Below are 14,724 nucleotides of genomic sequence, written 5' to 3'. Positions count from 1 at the left end.
CAGCATTTAGCCTGTGAGACCTTGTGCTCTCTGTGTCTGGGTGTACAGTGGCCTCAGAATATTTGGACACTTAAAAATGAAGAAATTATTTATTCTACTATGACTTTCACTAGTTGGTTTCAAAGTGATTTTAGTGCATATGTACAGATGTTTTCAGGTATCATCATCACATTAATGTGCTTCACTGACATTTGACAACCAGAAATGATCACAATGCATTTATTGTTTTTAAACCTAACAAATGTTGTTTTGTATAAAGCATTGCTTAAAAAGTGTGCTATATGTCTTTAAAATAAATGTCACTGGCTTTGACATTTTGTTGTGGAATAACGTGTGACTGATGTGTCTAAACACTTTTTCATGACCATTTTTCTTTATAACAAATGACACTAGCTAGATATTCACAGTTCAGAGAAAGACAACACAAAATAGTTTTTACCCCTCATGAATGCAACAACATTGGAGGAAGACAATGAAAAATGATCATAAATACTTAACACGTCTTTCCCGTAATCCTTTCTTTTTTCGCACTTGTGCTCTGTCTTCACACTCTATGAAATATTGAGGGGCCTGATGAAGTCTTGCAGGGTCATTCCCAGCTCAGGAGAATATTCTCCACCTCACCTCACTGTCCTCCAGGGATTTCTTCCATCTGTTTCAAAGGTTAATGTTCCAACAAGTCAACCATGCATCAGCTCTGCTCTGACTACGCTCGTGTTCTGGGACTGTACAACACCTGCGATTCAAAGCATCTTGCAAGTCTGATTACTGTTCAGTTTGTCAACTTACTGGGAAGTTTATTGCTCAAAAGTCACTGAATTTATTTGACCAGTGTAAAGTTTGGGGGTTGTAAGACCATGGGCGCATTTATTTGATCAAAAAGAAACAGTAAAATAGTAATATTGCAAAATATATTTACAATTTAAAATAATATGCCATTACTCGTCTTCAGTGTCTCATGATCCTTCAGAAATCATTCTAATATGCCGATTTGCTGCTCAATAAATATTTCTTATTATTATCAATGTTGAAAACAGTTGTGCTGCTTAATATTTTTATGGAAACAATGATAAAAATTTTTTTTCCAGGATCCTTTTATGAATAAAAATAATAAAAAACTTACTGACCCCAAACTTTTGCATAGTTGTATATATGTAATATAATTTTCATTTATATTAATAGAATAACCATTTCTGTATAAATACATTTTATTTTTAAAAAGGAAATGGAGCTTCAAAAATTATAGCGGCAAAAGTGGTAAGATTTTTGTCTCTGTATGAAAATACTCAAATAACAAGATCAGCACTTTTTTTTCAATAACCACTTAAGCAAATGATTTACCAATTTTCTGTTTATTTAATAACTTTGCAGCATTTCATAATCTATTTTTCTTCACAAATCTTTCTCCACTGTGATCGTTGCAGTTAATATGAGCCCACTTTGCACATCCATTACAGCTAATCCATCCTTTTTTTTCAATAACCACTTAAGCAAATGATTTACCAATTTTCTGTTTATTTAATAACTTTGCAGCATTTCATAATCTATTTTTCTTCACAAATCTTTCTCCACTGTGATCATTGCAGTTAATATGAGCCCACTTTGCACATCCATTACAACTAATCCATGTCTGCCCAATTATGGAAAACAGCTTATTGCAGTTGAAGCATTTCGGCATGTTTCACTTCTGTACCGTGGGTGGCTTTTTGACCACAGTGGGTTTTTCAGTTTTTTTTTATTTTTTATGAAACCACAAATAGCATACGTGGACTTACTGTCAAATATAAGTGCATATCTTTTAGATATATTTCAATATAAGCATACACGTTTCAGAGGTTCTCACTGGCACTGCAACTTCATTATATTTTCAAATAACCTCAAATCAAAAGGGTCTTTTAAACCAGAGAGGCCTTCATAGTTTCTAAATTCAGTTCATCTAGAAGTCTATTTTTTCATCTTCTTTCTCTTTCTCTCTGCAGCTTTGAGGAGAGATTGTTGCACGTCTTAAGTCTTCATTAGCAGCATGACTGAAAGTCTCTCTCCTACAGGCATGAATGATTTATCCTGGTCAGGACATTCATATCCACCCTGTTGTATCACCCCCTCATCAATCATGCACTCCCACACAACATTTTTAATTGCTTCATAATTTAGTGGGCTTTGTGTGTTGATGACTTAATGCACGTTTGAAGGAATAAGAGTGCTCTCTATCTCAGCACAAAGAACAGAGAAGGAGGCATGGACTCTTACTGGAGCTCTATTCATTCTTGTTGTTAAATGAGGTGAATTTTATTCATTATCCACTCTGTTTCTATAGTTCAGAACTTCTGTTTGTGTCTTTTGCTCAAGGTTTTGAAAAAAAAGAAAGAGAACAAATGAATAAAGAGAACTCACTAAAGAGAACTCACTTTAATGAATAGGCTTAAATAACCTCGTGCATGTGCATTTTATAAAACCTGGAAAATGTATGGAGTCATTTGTACAAGCTTACTGTATGTGATCAAAGATCCCAAGGAAATGTACAAAGAAAGCGATACTGAAAGGAAACAAAAGACAACATTAAAAGAATAAACAATGAGAGGACAGAGGGGAAAGATAAATAACACCATGTATTGTTAAGAAAAGTAAGCATTAATTATTATTAATTGATAAGATTCATGTGATTTCTATTGAATCAGTCACATATTTTGAGTGTTCAAAGGTAACAACAAGAAGGAATTACAATGTTGTTGTTTTTTTGTTTTTTTTAATCTCTGCTCTCTTCACTGCTTCTTCTTTAAGACACATATTATATTTTAGGATATTTTTAGGATATGTTTTTTTTCCCTTCAAGTGCAACAGACTACTTCAGAAAAGTTGAGAGAATTACGAGATGTTCCTGTGAGGGAACATGCAAAGAAACGTCTCAACTTTCACCCACACAGCATCATGATTTATGGTTCATACTACTACTGGACATGATGGTAAAAAGCCATTGACTCACAATGGAACCATTTATGCTTATTTGGAATTTCTTAGCAGTTTGATCTCATGAATTCACAAACCATCTGATAGAAAATGACAAGAGATTTCTCCATTTATACACATTTAGTGTAAGTCAGGGTGCAAATGATTTCTTTGGTCCTCTGAGACACAAAGTCACATTTACAAGCTACAATATGAGCAAGACATTTCTGCAGTTATTCAGCAAATGATAATAAAATGATGAAGAGGAGTGTTATAACCTGGCATTTATCCAAATGGTGAGGACAAAGTTCACATATTTTCCAATAATTTCTTTAGTGCCGTCTACACTATGACGATTGCTCTGCTATTATTTGAATGATCTACCAGAAGTATATTATTGTAGACTCACTGAATTTACATTAAACTTAAAACATCACATTTACAATTTACTATGGTTAGATATTGTGCGTGTTGGACAGATAGTCTATCCTTTTCAAGTGGGCAGCTTTGGCCAGAATAAGCTGCAAATTGAACCAACATTTACACCAAAAAGAAAAAGTTTGGCTCTGCAAGATGTTCTATATGTATTATATCTTGTTTATCTGCGATTCAAGCAAAGATTTAAAGCTGAGCAAAAGAGTCTCTTAGCAGCTTTCAATAGCAATACTCATAACTCTGGTCACACACACACACAAAAAAGATAAGATGAAAGTTGCAGTATACCAATGCATCTTGAAGGATATGTGGCAATATTTTGTGTGAATAAACCAGTTAATGCATCTGAAGCTTTTTTATTACAGTTATAACCTGGCATTTATCCAAATGGTGAGGACAAAGTTCACATATTTTCCAATAATTTCTTTAGTGCCGTCTACACTATGACGATTGCTCTGCTATTATTTGAATGATCTACCAGAAGTATATTATTGTAGACTCACTGAATTTACATTAAACTTAAAACATCACATTTACAATTTACTATGGTTAGATATTGTGCGTGTTGGACAGATAGTCTATCCTTTTCAAGTGGGCAGCTTTGGCCAGAATAAGCTGCAAAGTGAACCAACATTTACACCAAAAAGAAAAAGTTTGGCTCTGCAAGATGTTCTATATGTATTATATCTTGTTTATCTGCGATTCAAGCAAAGATTTAAAGCTGAGCAAAAGAGTCTCTTAGCAGCTTTCAATAGCAATACTCATAACTCTGGTCACACACACACACAAAAAAGATAAGATGAAAGTTGCAGTATACCAATGCATCTTGAAGGATATGTGGCAATATTTTGTGTGAATAAACCAGTTAATGCATCTGAAGCTTTTTTATTACAAAATTTATTGCAAATATAGAAATAGATCTTTTGTACAGAATTGGTGGTGAAGATGTAGGATATAATTACCAGCTAAATAAATGTAAGTAAACCATTTCAGAGGCTTTTCCCCCCTTCACATCAAAGAAATTCTGTCCTTTTTGAGATCCATTCCTTAGATAGAAAGAGAGGCAAATAAATATACAGCTGATCTCTCATTGTGGATGAGGCGCTTTAAAATCACTGAAATTCATTTTGAATTCTATCAAATCCTGTAGCTGAAGGGTCAGACTTATGATGTCCAATATTAAAGTATTATAAAGCTCACTCACAGTTATAGATGTTTTGTGTGTTGCCATGGAAAAGCTTTGCTTTCCACTTCAAAAAAAGCTATCAAATATTCATTTTCCCCACATTTCTGCCTTTTTTCAGAATCCTACTCTCAACCAATAAAATGCTATATATAGTCTGTTATTTATATATGTATAGTGCTCTAAGAGGAGAATGAACTGAAGGGCCATTGGCAAGAGTTCAGACATGATTAGCTTGGTGTTGTGGTTTGGCTCAAGACATGCCGTTGTGGCCTCTCGGCCTTAAATAATCAATTCAGGCCTCTTCATTCAGTCGGGCCAAATAGAGAATGACATCCTCTACAGCCTCCAGAGACTCCAGCCTCCCGAACAGACCAGCCCCTCTCTAAGTACCTCTCTTTCACTGCCCATGGACTATTCCACCCACTGACTTCTCAGAAATGCTGAAACATTCATTCGCCGATGTTTACTTTATCATTGATCCAATGAGCAGCCGTGCACGGGAGAATGTTTTTCTCCAGCCGAGGCGAGGGGCTACTGCGGGACACCTGCAAGGTTAATGTAGTGGATGTGCCGTATACTCTCATTTATTGATCTGGAGTCTGCTGGGCGGCACTGAGTTCTGCAAAGGATGAATTGACCCAGCTAGGATCTCGCTTTTCTTTTTCATTGCCGAGAAATAACCATAAGTGATAAAGGTCTCATTTTGGCACTAAACAAGACTGACTAATAAATCCATTTTTTTAATGGCAGAATACAATCGCTCCCATGACATTGTTTCAGGCAGCTTTTTTCTTGGTTTAAAACGGTAATAAGTATTTCAGTGACAGCAATGGAAGTAGTTCAACATCACTGAGGTATAAATAAACCTCAGTATCATCCCTCAAAATGATGGCAAGTTCTGACAATATTTCAATGCCTAATCTTTGCTTTGTTTGCAACATATATCCACTCAATATGCACAACAATATAATTCATCTCTTTGAAAAATACAGGAAATCATGCAAACATGACACTTTGTTTCTTTTTCTGCCACTTTCCATGGCCTCAGATTAAATCAGATCTGGATAACGTGGATCACTGCATTAACCCAGTCGAAAGCTATGCAACATGTTACCCTAAGATCATCCGAAACCTCCCACCCCGAAACATAATAATAACAATTACAACTAGAACTTTAGTGACAAAAAACAACTTTGATCTTTTTACAAAGTTTGAAATGTACAAATATAGCTATTTGTCTACTATTTACCACCAGTTTTTTTTGGAACAGGAAATCATATTTGTGAAAGGAGGGCTAATAAAGCAAATGAGAAGAAAAGAAGATGCAAGGTAATAATTGTCATAAAAGTTCCTGAGCCATATTTTAAGACAGGTGAAGGCTCAAAGATGCTCAAGAGCACATAGACAGACCGACAGAGAACAAATGAACGACAGAGTAGACCCAAACACCACCCCCTCAAACTCCTACTCTGCGATTTCTACCCGCTTTACGAAGTGCCAAAATCAGGATTCACATTCTGTGAATCCTCAGCAATTCATACACAAAAAACACTCTGAGATGTGCATGTTTCCACAATAAAAATAAAAAATCTCTCCATCAGTGCACAAGCCCCTCTGTGCAAAACATTTTGTACTTGCATTAAAAAAAAACTCACAAGGGAGTTAACAAGAAGCTGTTTTACAATAAAATAAATTTGTCACATTATTGTAATGAAGGATCCCCTTCACATAACTATACAAATGCAATTCTCTTTTTCTCTGTAAGCCCTATTGTTGGACACTTGCAATTGCAAGAAACAATAAAGTCTTAGTCTTAGTTGTTTCATTAAATGTCCTCTATTCTTCTTCACAGCATGTTACTGGAGCATCACTCCCATCTTCAGACAGCAGTGACGGCAGTGTCTGAATATGGGAGTGATGCTCCAGTGATATCTTGATATGTTGGCCAGTAGACGGAGTGAGACTACAGAGGGAATGAGTGAAAGATTACAAGGACAGCAAGCTGATGGAGTCTGAATTTAATTGAGAAGTGAGTGATGGAGAGGGATAAAACAGCACCCAGGATTAACTGACGTGATCTCCTAGTGTGAATTGCTGGGAAAATCCTAGTTAGCTGCTTTGATATTCCCATGTGAAATTTGAATTTGAGACATTTCCCACGATTTCTGAGTGGAGAGAGCAAAGCTGTTAATAGTCCATCCAAAAATTACAATTCTCACATTATTTACATTCCAAAATGCAACTAACTGTTTTCATTTTGGGGTGAACTATTCCTTTGAACTGAACCAATGAACCACAAACATTTGGATCTAAATCGGTGATCAAAAGCAATTTAAACTCTCTAATCATCTAAGGTAGCTTTTTTCCCCCTTCATAGCATTACAGATTGGGCATGTTATTTATTCATTCAAGGCTCCAATCATTATCAGGTTGAAGCAGCTTGCGTACTCTGTTCCTCTCTCTCCTCTCAAAGTACTCCTACACACTTGCTGCATCATCTCCAGCCCTGATTTACTGTCTCCTCCTGATCCTGAGTGTTTAATGTGTTTTTCATCATCATACCGACATTCTCTGATTCACTTTGATGAGCTCGTTCAGAGTTAACCCCTCTCTCCTGCACTTGTTTCTTCACTCAGTGCATGCTTTTGTCTCTCCATCACAGTTTAATATAAAGATTTATGCCTTAATTAGGTTATCAAAGCCCATGAGCTGCGTGTTGGAGAAGCACAGAAAAGGGCCCTTTTATTGTCTCCTCTAGTTCTAAACAATTGCGATTATCCATCCTTTAGCCTGCCTCTGGCAATCCTGCCATGTTTTTCACCCCGCCGTCAAACCAGAATTCAGAGAACATTTGAGAGAAAAGAACAAACAAGCGGAAAATATCAGAGGGAAAACGTGGCAGTGTGGTGCTCTTCTGCGCAAAGAGGGAGAAAACGACTTAAAAGCTTCATATAAGAGGCACAATTATCCTGACTCCAGAGACCCTTGGAGTAATTCTCTAAGCTTCTTTTGAGCATGAACAAAGACAGGCAAAGCCAACGAGGGGGACCTTCAAAGACACATCAAAACACGGTGACTGCATGCAGTCATTTGCACTGGATTTAAGGGGCAATAATAAGCTTGACAAAACAATGTTTGGTCCTGAGTAATTATTAAGGATTCTGTTCTTGTATAAAGAAGTAAATTATTTTAAATATGTTCATTACAAATTGAGAACTCTGGTGAAGACTCTGGACTCAAAGCAACCTTAGTTTCAAAATAAGTAATGAATAATATGGATTTATGATGTAACAGAACTAGTTCCTTATCTGTTGGTCACTAAGAGTTATGTCGTGACGACATTAGGGGTCTAACTTGGGAGCCCAATCATCTCTGAGTTTAAGAGAAAATGCCAATGAGAATTGGCTAGTGGATTTTACATGCTGAGCCACTCCCTGTGCACACGGGTATATAAGACGACAGCGCGCATCCACTCACTAGATTTTTGCTTCGGAGCCGAGTAGTATATGGTGTCCACCTTACTACAAAGCCATTCATATTTGTGTACAAAGAGGCTGTTACTGGTCGGTGTTATGGCACGTTACAGCGGTGTCCCTGTCAGCAGCGATTCCCCTGGGTGCTTCGTCTAAAATAGCAAGTCACTGGATTTAAGGGGCAATAATAAGCTTGACAAAACAATGTTTGGTCCTGAGTAATTATTAAGGATTCTGTTCTTGTATAAAGAAGTAAATTATTTTAAATATGTTCATTACAAATTGAGAACTCTGGTGAAGACTCTGGACTCAAAGCAACCTTAGTTTCAAAATAAGTAATGAATAATATGGATTTATGATGTAACAGAACTAGTTCCTTATCTGTTGGTCACTAAGAGTTATGTCGTGACGACATTAGGGGTCTAACTTGGGAGCCCAATCATCTCTGAGTTTAAGAGAAAATGCCAATGAGAATTGGCTAGTGGATTTTACATGCTGAGCCACTCCCCGTGCACACGGGTATATAAGACGACAGCGCGCATCCACTCACTAGATTTTTGCTTCGGAGCCGAGTAGTATATGGTGTCCACCTTACTACAAAGCCATTCATATTTGTGTACAAAGAGGCTGTTACTGGTCGGTGTTACGGCACGTTACAGCGGTGTCCCTGTCAGCAGCGATTCCCCTGGGTGCTTCGTCTAAAATAGCAAGTTTCCTCTAAAAGAGCAAATTATGGACGATTCGTGTCTTTTTCAAAATTCTGTTTTGTCCGTGTCCTTCTGGATGCCCTTAGAGCAAGTGTTGTCACGACAGATGCCTCCAATACAGGCTGGGGCGCTACGTGCAACGGGCAGGCAGCTTCGGGGTCCTGGACAGGACGTCGACTGCTTTGGCACATCAACTGTCTGGAGTTGCTGGCAGTGCATCTAGCCTTGCGGCAGATCTGGCTGCTGTTGCTGGACAAGCACAGGTTGGTCAGGATGGACAACACTGCGGCTGTTTCGTACATCAACCGATAGGGCAGTCTACGAGCTCCTCCTCTGGAGCCAGACGTGGTTTGCTTCGGAGCCGAGTAGTATATGGTGTCCACCTTACTACAAAGCCATTCATATTTGTGTACAAAGAGGCTGTTACTGGTCGGTGTTATGGCACGTTACAGCGGTGTCCCTGTCAGCAGCGATTCCCCTGGGTGCTTCGTCTAAAATAGCAAGTTTCCTCTAAAAGAGCAAATTATGGACGATTCGTGTCTTTTTCAAAATTCTGTTTTGTCCGTGTCCTTCTGGATGCCCTTAGAGCAAGTGTTGTCACGACAGATGCCTCCAATACAGGCTGGGGCGCTACGTGCAACGGGCAGGCAGCTTCGGGGTCCTGGACAGGACGTCGACTGCTTTGGCACATCAACTGTCTGGAGTTGCTGGCAGTGCATCTAGCCTTGCGGCAGATCTGGCTGCTGTTGCTGGACAAGCACAGGTTGGTCAGGATGGACAACACTGCGGCTGTTTCGTACATCAACCGATAGGGCAGTCTACGATAACGTTGCATGTCTCAACTTGCCTGCCATCTCCTCCTCTGGAGTCAGACGTGGCTCAAGTCACTGCGCACCTTCCACATTCCGGGGGAGCTCAATCGATTCCCCTGGGTGCTTCGTCTAAAATAGCAAGTTTCCTCTAAAAGAGCAAATTATGGACGATTCGTGTCTTTTTCAAAATTCTGTTTTGTCCGTGTCCTTCTGGATGCCCTTAGAGCAAGTGTTGTCACGACAGATGCCTCCAATACAGGCTGGGGCGCTACGTGCAACGGGCAGGCAGCTTCGGGGTCCTGGACAGGACGTCGACTGCTTTGGCACATCAACTGTCTGGAGTTGCTGGCAGTGCATCTAGCCTTGCGGCAGATCTGGCTGCTGTTGCTGGACAAGCACAGGTTGGTCAGGATGGACAACACTGCGGCTGTTTCGTACATCAACCGATAGGGCAGTCTACGATCTCCTCCTCTGGAGTCAGACGTGGCTCAAGTCACTGCGCACCTTCGACATTCCGGGGGAGCTCAATCGTGTGGCCGACGCGCTCTCACGACAGCTCACTTTCACCGGAGAATGGCGACTCCATCCCCAGACTTTCCAGCTGATCTGGAGTCGATTTGGGCAAGCTCAGGTGGACCTGCTTGCTTCCCACTGTCCTCCCACTGCCTCCCACCTCCCAGGCCTCCCTGGGCACGGATGCACTGGCACACAGCTGGCCCCAGGCTCTACGCAAGTACGCGTTTCCCCCAGTAAGCATGCAGGGTTCCCTTTGAGCCATTGGATTCAGTTGAGCTGAAGTTCCTGTCTCTTAAGACAGTGCTCCTGATCGCGCTCACTTCCATCAAGAGGGTCGGGGACCTCCAAGCATTTTCGGTAAGTGAAGAGTGCCTTGTGTTCAGGCCAGCCTACTCTCATGTTGTCCTGAGACCCCGGCCTGGATACGTGCCCAAGGTTCCCACCACTCCCTTCCGAGATCAGGTAGTGAACCTGCAAGCGCTGCCCTTAGAGGAGGCTGATCTAGCCTTGGCGTTGCTGTGTCCCATAAGAGCGTTACGTATATACGTGGACAACATCCAGAGCTTCAGAAGCTCTGAGCAGCTCCTTGTCTGCTTTGGAGGTCAGCAGAAAGGGAAGGCAGTCTCCAAGCAGAGGTTGGCCCACTGGATAGTGGATGCCATCGCCTTGGCGTACTGCCCTACAAAGGCAAAAGACCTTAACTCGCTGGAGTGTGAAACTGAGAAAAATTACCTTAAAGTTTTTTACTTGTCCAGCCAAATTAATTATAGGTAGGACACTGGAAATTAGGCAATTAGATGTTTTAGTAATGAAAATTATCTACATTCAAAAATTGTGAGCTCAAACTTGATTTTTACCCGTTTTGAAGTTAATGTACTCTGCCTTTGCAATTGTTTGCAAAACGTGAGGTCACACCAAGGCAAGAGGCAGTAACTTCCACATTATCAATAATTGGTTGCTGATCATCATTTATCATCATCATGATCATCACCATAATCATTTACAAAATCATTATAGTAACACCTGTATAAAATCTAGTGATCATGGGCTGTCTCATATAGGCTATTGCATATAGTAATGTGACTGTATTAAGTTTTTTTTTTTACCGTAACAAGCAGACTAAAAGTTAAACATGTGAGTGGATACCAATTCATTTGCTATGCTCATTAACGTAAAAAAAGAAGCTAGACATACATATTGCTTATATGTTGACTTGTATGAAATAGCTTAACCTCAAAGAACGATTTGTGGATTGATGTGAACGCCAGCAAGCAGGAATAACGCTCAGAATGCTTGTGGATTAAACATCTCCGATAACGTTCATCGCCATGGATTGATTTTATCGGGTTACAAGAAAAGGTAGGATATGGATTTAATTGCGAACTGTTAGTAGGCTACTGATTTTATGATTTATCATGCTAGCTACGGCATTCGAGTCAACACGCGTCCAGCTAGAAGTGACATCAACTAGAAGTGACAGCCTGGTGATCTGCATCACAAAAAGAAAAAACAAATATTTAAAGGTTATTCACGATTACATATTGCTGCCAAGGTATCTAGTCTTTACAGTGCTTTGTTATATGGAGCTGTTTGGTAGATTGCGATCTATCTAATTCGTTTGTCTACACCGTAATTAAAATGCGGCAGACTTTAATGGACAGTAAAACAAAGGCAGAACACTGTATAACTCCAAGCCGGCACCGTAACTTCATTTTGACGAATGGCTAAACAAAGTCAGAATGCCGTAACTCAGTTTGAGCATTCCAAACAAAGTGAAAGAGCCGTAACTGGTGTTACGGTGCTCTGCCTTGGTTTCTCCGGGGCTTTTCGAAGTCACGGTTGAGACGACCCATTATTTTCTCGGAAAAACAACAAAATTGACTCAAGATACTTATACACATGATAAATGATGTCTTGAATGTCCCAAAAATATCAATAACTCATTTTCGAGAAAAATCGAAGTTACGGTATTTTGCCTTTGAATGGCAGCGTACCAATCCCAAGGCGAGCTGTGCCCTCTGGGGGTGAGAGCTCACTCTACTCGGAGTGTTGCCTCTACCTGGGCATTGGCGCAAGGCACCTCTCTGGCAGACATCTTTCGAGCTGCAGGCTGGGCGACACCTAACACCTTTGCAAGGTTTTACAACCTTCGTGTAGAGCCGGTTTCTTCCCGTGTGTTGGGTAATAGGTAATTGGCGGGAAGAACTGGCTCGGTGTCACGCTTGCTGCGCCATTCCCCCTCACAAGGGGATGCGAGCGCCTTTCTTCTCCCAGTAGGCACAGGCACAGTACTGGTGTTAGCATGCCCTGAGTCCCTGTCAGCCCATATACTGGGTTAGGTGTCCATATGACTTGATTCCCTATAGGTAATCCCATATGCGTATTCTTCCACGGTAAAGTTTCCCTCTCGGTAAACCCATGTCTTCCCTTGACAGACCCGCTCTGTCAGTCTCTTCTGGCAGTTGGTCCATCCCTACTCTAAGGTAGGACCTGCCTCAGAGACCCATTCCATATGTAGTACTGCCCCCTGGATCTGCATCTCCACATGTCACCTCCCTACGAGTAGGATGTGCTCTCCGTAGCGACCTTTTCCTTAAGGCTCCCTTCCCCATCGTTCTGCCAGGCTGAAATGAACAAATAGGAAAGATTTGAAGCAATCTTTCACTGAAGGTTGAAATCCCTTCCAAAAACATTTTTTGTGGACGGAACAGCACCATGGCCTTCTTCAGCAGCGATGTAAACACCATTTGGTCCCCTTCGGTACTAAGGTCAGTGAATTTGCGCTGAGGCTTTGGGAAGGTTACGACCTTAGTGTAGCTTTTGTCTTGACACGCTACGGCTTGTCAACATTTGCAGCGCCAGAGGGTTGTGACGTTTGTGGTTGTGGCGTTTTCCATAGACCCCTAATGTCGTCACAACATAACTCGTAGTTACGTACGTAACCGAGACGTTACCTACAAAAGTTTCCCTTTTGTCACTTTCTTGCGATTCCAAGGTCATTAAAAAGAAAGGAAGCTGGAATGAAAATCTTGTTTCAAAGCATTAAACCATATCTCTTTTGCTCTCTCCAAACCAATCTCCTTCCATAGTGTCTAACACTAAGAGGAGGCTAAAGAGCTTAGAAAAGTAAAAACTGCTATGGAAGAGTAATCCACTTTACGCTCTGTGTAATATTGCTGAAATCTGACAGTGATTAATGTCAACGTATTTTCTACTCTTAATACAACCAACTTCCTTACAACTATTGTCAGAGGGCCTTCAGAAAGAACCTATTAGTATAAAAAGGCTATTAAAATATGACACTATCACCAAACATAAATTATGCAACACTCTTAAATATCCTGTGTCATGTGATACTGACTGGTTATACGTAATAGAATGCAAACAAACTGTGAACAGTCCGCTACAGATCACCATTTCGTTCAACCAGAGCTGGTATCAACAACAGTCAACGTGACACTCCTGGTCAAAATAGGTTCTTCAGGAACATCTGAATGTTGAATTGTTAACAAAATCAAAATGTTGACAGTGATGCAAACATGGAGCAGGAATATAATGATACTTTAGAACAGGATTGAGAAGAAGAGACAGACACATGCATTATTCAACTCCTAAAAAACAGCAGTATTCCAGAGGTGAAACTCTGACCCCCAACCATCCACTGCGATCATGTCAGCATAAAGAAAGTGGCACTGCCATAAAATGACTATCTTTGCCTGTTAGTTCTGTAGTAGGGTAGTAAACAAACATGTTGTTTGGCTGAACTGGGTAATTATGCATGACTTGTCAAGTCAAATTAATTAAATCATGAAATAGCATATGAATGAAGGTCAAATGATATGAAAATGTGATTTGGTGGAGGGAGACCTTAACTTGAAACAATTGAATTGTCTGTTTGTCCTGAACGAATGGGAAAACACTGAGGGAATGTTCAAGGAGATTGACCTTGAGCAAATTGAAAAGAGAACACCACAGTCTTACTCCCCAGCAAAGTATGATAAGAAAAAGCAGTAAGTACACATTTTCTTAAACAAATAATACATAACAGAAAAATCTTACAGATGCCATGCCAATTCTATTATTACTTCCCTCTTTTGTTATTCAACTTTGAATTCATAGCAAAAATGGCTGACAAGCATTTGTACAATAGTCTTTTTTTTTTTTTTTTGTCAATGAGGGGCACAATAAAAAACAGATCTAAAAACAAAGCTGGGCGTCAGATTTTACTGTTATAAAAATGAACAGTCATTTATGATTGTGTTCATTGTTAGTTCCTTAAGACCAGTCCAAGTGGTTTTAAAATCCAGTTCATAAAGTAAGGAAAATGTCACAGTAAGCCTCCGGTAGCAGTCCTTCATGGGTCCATTTCCGTTGCCCGAGAACAGTTTGTCCAGTTATGGTCCAATTTATCTCTCTGTAATGTCTTCAAGTACACAAATAGTGCCCTAATAATCCACATATGTTATGGCTGCTGCTGTTCCTCCTTGTGTAAACCATTAAGCATCCTACAAACAACCTGTTGTTGTACACCTTGGACTGATTTTTTTTAAAGCCCCCGTAAAAAAGAGAGAACAAAAGAGACATTGTGCCTGAGTGTATGTCCAATGTTGGCAGGTATCTGTCACATATTTACAATGAAAAACCTTAAT

The sequence above is a fragment of the Sinocyclocheilus grahami genome, unplaced genomic scaffold, assembly GCF_001515645.1.
Source record: "Sinocyclocheilus grahami isolate Dianchi unplaced genomic scaffold, SAMN03320097.WGS_v1.1 scaffold49.1, whole genome shotgun sequence".
Lineage (NCBI taxonomy): Eukaryota > Metazoa > Chordata > Actinopteri > Cypriniformes > Cyprinidae > Sinocyclocheilus > Sinocyclocheilus grahami.
The sequence above is the reverse complement of the archived record's forward strand: the minus strand, read 5'-3'. Positions refer to the sequence as shown.